Raw genomic sequence first — 7,385 nt, forward strand, 5'->3', positions numbered from 1 at the left:
GTCCTAGGTCCGATGCCCGGCCCAGAGATATCATTATCTGCTGTCACAGTTTTGTGCAAAAATCGAAAATTATGGATGCAGCTGGCAAGCGAACTTCCTGGACCTGGGACGGACATTCCATCTCTCTTTATCAGGATCTGGCCCCCTCCACTTTGCGTAAGCGCTTTGAGTTGAAGGAAATCACGGCCTACTTACGAGCTGAGAACATCCGGAATCGCTGGACTTTCCCATTTGGGCTACAATTTACGATCAACGGGGTGACCTCTCGAGTCAAAACCCCGGTGGATGCTATTGGGGCACTTAATAAGGCTGGCTACCACCCCAGCATTGTGGCACCGAGGAAATCCACGCGGCTCTCCAAGATGGATGACCATCCAAAATGGCGCAGAGCCGGTAAAGGGGGCAGTCGGTTGCGCCGCCACTCTGAGGACTCCACTGCGGCATTATCCGATCAGGGCTGATTTTTTCTTGCCCGGCTTTGCCTGCTCATTATCTCATGCTGGAGGCACGCTGGCATATGCTTTTCATCTGTGCCCGCTTACCAGCTTACTGGAGGCTGAGGATCCTAGCGTGTGTTTTGGGTCGCTTACTGACATTTCCTGCGACCCCATCTTGTTGTGAGACTGTTTGTTGTTCTTTTCCTAGATGGGGGAGCAGTACGGGGTTCATTGTTTTTCACTGGTTATTCTTTTGTGTGGGGAGGGGGGCGGGAACATGCGGTTCATGCGGGCAGGGAGTGACTCCCGGGAGAGGAGTCTAGTCACCCTTGAGAAGTGTTGGGTGATGTTTTTGGGGTGGGAACGGGGTTTGTTCTTACCAGGGTGTATACTGGTTTGTACTGTCTTGTGTGCTTGGATTCCTGTCGTACAGCGGAGGTCTCACTGTCATGCCCATTATGGCTACACCATATAAAGGTGTGGGTACTGGGGAGTGTATCTTGTCCCTCAACGTAAAAGGCCTTAATCACTACCGCAAAAGATTTTTACTGTATCAAGAATTGCAAACACATCATGTCTCTATCGCATTGCTCCAGGAGACACATTTAAGGAAAAGGCATGAAAGGGTCTTGTCCTCTTCCTTGTACCCAACTCAATATTTGGCCGCCAGTACGAAAGATTTTAAATATGCAGGGGTGGGTATATTACTTGCTCGTGGCTTTGTACATGATGTTCTGCAGGTTGTTCGGGATCCTGGGGGGCGCTATGTGCTACTGAAAATCAGGGTGGGCCACCAAGTAATTACCCTGGTTAGCCTTTATGCTCCCAACACGGGTCAGGACGCCTTCTTTATTCAACTTGATGAAGTGCTGACTAACCATGCTGAAGGGGCGCTCATTTTAGGGGGGGATTTTCATGTGACCCATAGCCCTTCTCTAGACAACTCCTCTCAGGCTTCTGCAGTTCCCAAAAAGGTGCGGAAACAGCTTTCCTCCTTCATCTCTCATTGGCAGCTGGGTGATGCTTGGCGTCTGAGATATCCCCATTCTCGATGTTATAGCTATTTCTCTCACACGCACCAACTTTACTCTAGGCTGGACTATTTTCTAGTGGATAAGCAGACGCAAAACTGGGTAACAGACGCAGGTATTGAGCCTATAGTTTGGTCAGACCATGCCCCGGTCTGGCTTCGGTTGCACCTCCATAACAGGGACACGGGGCAGAAATTCTGGCGTTTAAACGAGGGTCTTCTCAAAGAGCCCACCTTTGTGACACAGTTAAGTGACCAGCTCATTACATTTTTTCAAACTAATCTGTCTGACAGTACATCTCCGCCCACCATTTGTGAATGTTCCAAAGCTGTGGCACGGGGCATAATTATCTCACGTGCGTCCTTTTGTAAACGGGAGAAGGAGAAGCAGCGGCAGGTCCTGTTGACGGAGCTAGCCCATCTATCCCAGTGTCATATGCGTACTCAATGCCCTAGGATTCTCAAACAAATGACTGGCACTCGGGATTCTCTTAAGGCCCTTGATGCTGACAAATTAGCTTTTCAATTGGATATTGTGAAGCAACAATATTTTGAGGAAGGTAACAAGGCGGGACGTCTTCTCGCTCGTCGCTTGAAGGCGGTCCTACTCCAGAATCATATCACTAAGATCAAGGATACAGGGGGACAATTAGTTATGTCTTCGGAGGGGATTAGACAATGCTTTACTGATTTTTATGGGCAATTATATAGCGCAGATACCACTATAGAGGATACAGACATAGATATGTACTTACGGGACTTGCCTCTGCCTCATCTCACAGACGCCCAACAGCAGTATCTAGACGCTCCCATCTGGCTCGAGGAGGTCCATCAGGCGATAAAGGCCTTAAAGCCGGGAAAAGCCCCGGGTTTGGATGGCTTAACCGGCAGCTACTATAAAAAACTTTCCTCTGTAGTAGCGGAACCCCTCCTCGAGATGTTTAATTCATTGCGCAGCCCTGCCACGTTGGCGACTAACGCTAATGTAGCTGGTATCACAGTCTTAGCTAAACCGGGAAGGGACCCTATTCATTGTGGGTCCTATCGCCCCATCTCACTCATCAATATAGATTTGAAGATTTTGGCCCGAATACTGGCTGAAAGGTTAAAAGGCATTATTCCCTTACTGGTGCACAATGACCAAGTGGGTTTCATTCCATCACGTATGGCCAGCGATAATATTCGGAAGGTAGTTGACCTTATAGACTATGTTCATCAACATAAGTTATCGGCCGTTTTATTAGCTATCGACGCAGAAAAGGCCTTTGACTTGGTCCATTGGCCTTTCCTGTTTCGGGTGTTGGGCTCTATGAATTTTGGAGAGTTTTTTCAAACCTGGATTCAGAAGCTTTATGACAAGCCCCAAGCACGGGTCAAAGTTAATGGGGGGTACGGCCCGGTGCTTAATATACAGCGGGGGACCCGGCAAGGATGCCCGTTATCACCTATGCTATTTGCCCTTTTTTTGGAACCTTTGGCCATGACAGTCCGTAGGACAGCATCAATTACGGGTGTTCAGTTAGCTGACTTACATTTCAAGCTGTCCCTTTTTGCGGATGACATTCTTTTTACTTTAACTAATCCGGCTACATCCCTACAGGGAGTCTCGGAAGCTTTGGAACAGTTCCATAGGGTGTCAGGCTTCACTGTCAATTTCGACAAGTCAGAACTTCTGAATATCACTCTGTCACCTCAGGAAGTAGTGGACATCAAACACAAATTTCCCTTTCGCTGGGCTAGCACTTCACTCAAATATTTAGGTGTACACATTGGACCCCACACGACACAATTACACTCTCTTAATTATAACTCCCTGTGGAAGAAAATTGATAGAGATATGTTGACGTGGTACAGAGATTCATACTCCTGGCTGGGTAGATTGGCTATCGTCAAAATGGTTATTCTCCCACGCCTTCTGTATTTTTTCTCCACCATCCCCATTTTTATACCTTCCATGTTATTGAAAAAGTGGCAAGCTAAAATATATGGTTACATTTGGCGTAAACGTCCTCCTCGAGTGGCGCGTACAGTCTTGTTTCTACCCAAGAGGGCAGGGGGACTGGGGGCTCCGAACCTCATCTGGTATTATGCAGCAGCGCAGCTCCACTTTTTGGTAGATTTTATAATAAAGCTGATATTAAACAGTGGGTTCAATTGGAGCAGAGACAGATAGGGTCCATGCCAATTCAGGCCTTGGCTTGGCAGCCTAGATCCACCTGGCATACGTTGACTCATGTACCCCCGGCTTTGCATACCACCCTCAGGGTATGGAAGGCTTGGAAATCTAAGCTAGTGGGAACTTCGGATTATTTCCAATCTTCTCACCTCTTTCATAATACCCTATTTAAGGGGTGCATGGATAACATTCGCCTAGCGGTATGGGAACAAAATGGGCTTTCCACATTTGGGCAAGTCCTGTTGGGAGGTACTGTCCGGGTTGTTGAGGCTTTACCTGTTTCGGGGCTCCTTGACTCCGGGCAGGTGCTTGCTTATGCGCAAGTGCGCCATTTCCTCCACTCATTGCTTTCTGCTAATCAGGTCCGTTTGTCTAAAACGCTCTTTGAATCTTATTGTGCATACTCTGACAAAATTAAGGGCATTCTTTCTAAAATCTACAAGCTCTTGAATAATCACTCTCCCTACTCAGCCACGCATATTCAGGCGTGGCATAGGGATTTGGGGGAAGAACTATCTAATGAGGATTGGGATCTAATTTTCCTTCAGTTTTCCACAGTGTCCGTTGCCGCCTCTATTCAAGAACAGTGTTATAAAGTGTTGTATAGATGGCATTTGACTCCAGAGAAACTGCATCGCATGATACCTACGATTTCCCACCTATGCTGGCGGGGATGCGGCCACACTGCTAATTATATTCATGTGTGGTGGCAGTGCCCAAAGGTCACATCCTTTTGGCAGGAGCTTTTTGACTGGCTAGGCACTGTAATACAGGGCTTTAAAGCCCCGAGTGTTCAACATGTTTTGTTGCACGTACCATCTGAGGATTATTCTACATGTACTAATAAATTTCTTAGTCAAGTTTACATTGCGGCCAGGGCAGAATTGGCTAAAGCATGGAAGCTGCCTGATCCGCCATCGAGAGCGGCAGTACTTCACAGGCTACATAGCCAGTATCATTTATCCTACCTGACTGCGGTGAAGCATGACAAACTGAAACCTTTTCAGGTGATATGGCGCCCTCTGATGCTATGGCTGCGGGCTCAGACTACTCCGGCCTAGGGGCTGTCCATCTCGGGGTGGGGAGGGCCAGATGCGCAAACATACCCACCTATATACACCTTTTGATCTTGCTATGCAGCGTAATGGTTGAATGATGACACAGGGACTCGATTATACCTTGATAGGTTTTATTTCAGTCAAGACAGGCAACTTACAGTGTACTTTATATCATGTGGACACCTGGGTATGGGGAGGGGGAGGGGAGGGGGTATAGGGTTGGCATTCTGATAGTACATATGATTGGTTTTTGATATGTCTTTTGCTACGTGGGAGTACATGGCCTCTGTTGTTTTGCACTGTATTCCCTCTATACCCCATGTACTTGTGGTTGTTTTTCATGTTATATCCTGGATTTATTATTGCGTTATATTCTGTATATGTACTATCTTTCATTCAATAAAAATTATAAATTGAAAAAAAAAAAAAAGGAAGAGCTAGAGGAAATTGCACGCCCCTAGCATCTCCTCGGCAACGGGCGCCCAGGAGAGGTGGCTGTCAGCCAGTTAGGAAAACGGACGTTCAATTTTAGAGCGGCCATTTTCCCTACCTGTGCACAGCCACAGTATTAAGTTGGAGGAAGTACAGAAAAGCATTAGTTTCTAGGGATGAGCATCGTTTTTTTGACGGATGGAAATATCGTACAATATTTTCTAATACGTCAAGTATCGAGGGTCCCCGAAAACGATAGGAAAACTCCACGAAATTTTCATGTGGTTTTCTTATAGTTTTAGGGGGAGGGAAGAAAGGGCACACAGAAACCCCCCCCCCCTCCAAACCCACCCTGACCCTTTAGATCTAACTATTTACAATCCCCCACCCTCTGACCCCCCCAAAACTTTCCTAAAGTACCTGGTGGTCCAGCAGGGGGTCCAGAGAGTGATCTCCCGCTCTCAGGCCGTCGGCTGCCACTAATCAAAATGGCGCCGATGGCCCTTTGCCCTTGCCATGTGACAGGGGCTATTGGTGCCATTGGCCGGCCCCTGTCACATGGAAGGAGCAATGGATGGCCCGCGCCATTGAGCTTGGATTTTTTTGAATGGCTTTCAGTCCAAACAAGCATTTGAGGTAATAAAATTTTACTTTTTATTTTTGACAATTACACATAAAATATTTTGATATAAAATATAGTGGTTATTCATCCCGGTTATATGGTCGACTTTTATACATATAAGTACATTTTAACCTCAATTGAATCTGCATCTAGTTGATGTTGCATGATTGCTCGGTTATATCTTCAGAGCCATGTCACCATTTTTAAGTTTTCTTTTATATGTCTGTTTTTATATATACGTCTCCACCGCAATAAATATTTGAAAAAGACTTTTGGCATCTATCTCCTTTGTTTTTCCTCAATGAAACATTTAGCACAGGAATATGTGGTCAAAAAAAAGAAAAAAAAAAAAAAGATACTCTGCTAATTTAAAAAGAAAGTACACTATATCATGGACTTCCCTGATCGCATAGTGAAGGGAGTTCCATAATTTCAGGGCTAGAAAGGAGAAAGCTCTGTTGCTTGTGGACACTAATTGAATGGCAGAAGTTGAAGAAATACACAACAAGATTCCATCCAAATATCAAAGTTGTTTAGGAGGGTCAATCCCTACGTGCCTGGCCATGAAGAATTTTGAAGACCAGCGAGCTCATCTTAAAACTGCACCTCAACTCTCTAGGAAGGCAGCTGAGGAGACAGGATAAAAAGAAAATAAGAGCCGTCAGTACATCTTGTACTCTTAAATATATTTATCTCATTCCTTCTCCTCCACTACTCCATTTCAGTGTTCTCTTTTTCTATTTCTTTTGCCTCTTTTTTTTCCCTGTCCCCCCTCTTCGCTTTCCACTTTTGTATTCCTTTTCTGGTGTCGTGCCTCCTCCTTTTCCATTTGCAGTTTTAATTAACCTGTCATAAGCTTCACAGCATTGTCCCTTGGAGGAGCTGCACCTCCTTGGAGTGTTTGGAGCTGGCAGGCGCTGGTTGATGGGAAGGGGAGCTATTTGCTTTCTGAAGTGCTGCTTCAGCACAGATGGGGCAGATGGCTTGCTGCAGCAGTAATACACACAATTAAAAAAAAAAAAAAAAAGGATTGAAGAAAACAGAAGACATCCAGACAGAATAATGGAAGCTGTGATTTTTTATCACATCTGCAAAGTTTACCGAGCCCTTTTTGCCTGTAGTTGTTTTTTGAGTCGTCTTTATTTATTTATTTATTTATTTTTCATGAGAAATAACAGAATGTTGTAAAGTATTCAAAAATTCACCCTGGGTGACTTGAGCTAAAACAATGTGCTTTTGATTTGCAGTTAGGCACAAATAGAATCTACAGGAAAGCGGCGATTACACTGATCGTACTGCTTTTAGGCAAATGGTGTTGTGCCAGAACAATGCATCCAAAGCACCTGGCTCTTTTTTTTTTCTTTTTCTTTTAATCCCTTTTGGGAACTGTATGTGTTAACCATGCAGAGCAGGTCCCGTGTGCGCCTCCTTGCCGAGGATGACAAGGCTGATCAATTAGAAGCCGTTGCGGTAGCCAGCCTTCGCCGTGACTTGCCTTCCCTGGAGAGGACAGAGCCGGCTAATGACTTCTTTTCCCATTACGTTTTTATCCTGCCTCGCCCTCTCATATTGGAGGGGGGGGAGGACACAACTTAATATAAACATACAGAATAAGGCAGCATGGATTAAA

The sequence above is a fragment of the Rhinatrema bivittatum genome, chromosome 1 (genome assembly GCF_901001135.1).
Source record: "Rhinatrema bivittatum chromosome 1, aRhiBiv1.1, whole genome shotgun sequence".
Lineage (NCBI taxonomy): Eukaryota > Metazoa > Chordata > Amphibia > Gymnophiona > Rhinatrematidae > Rhinatrema > Rhinatrema bivittatum.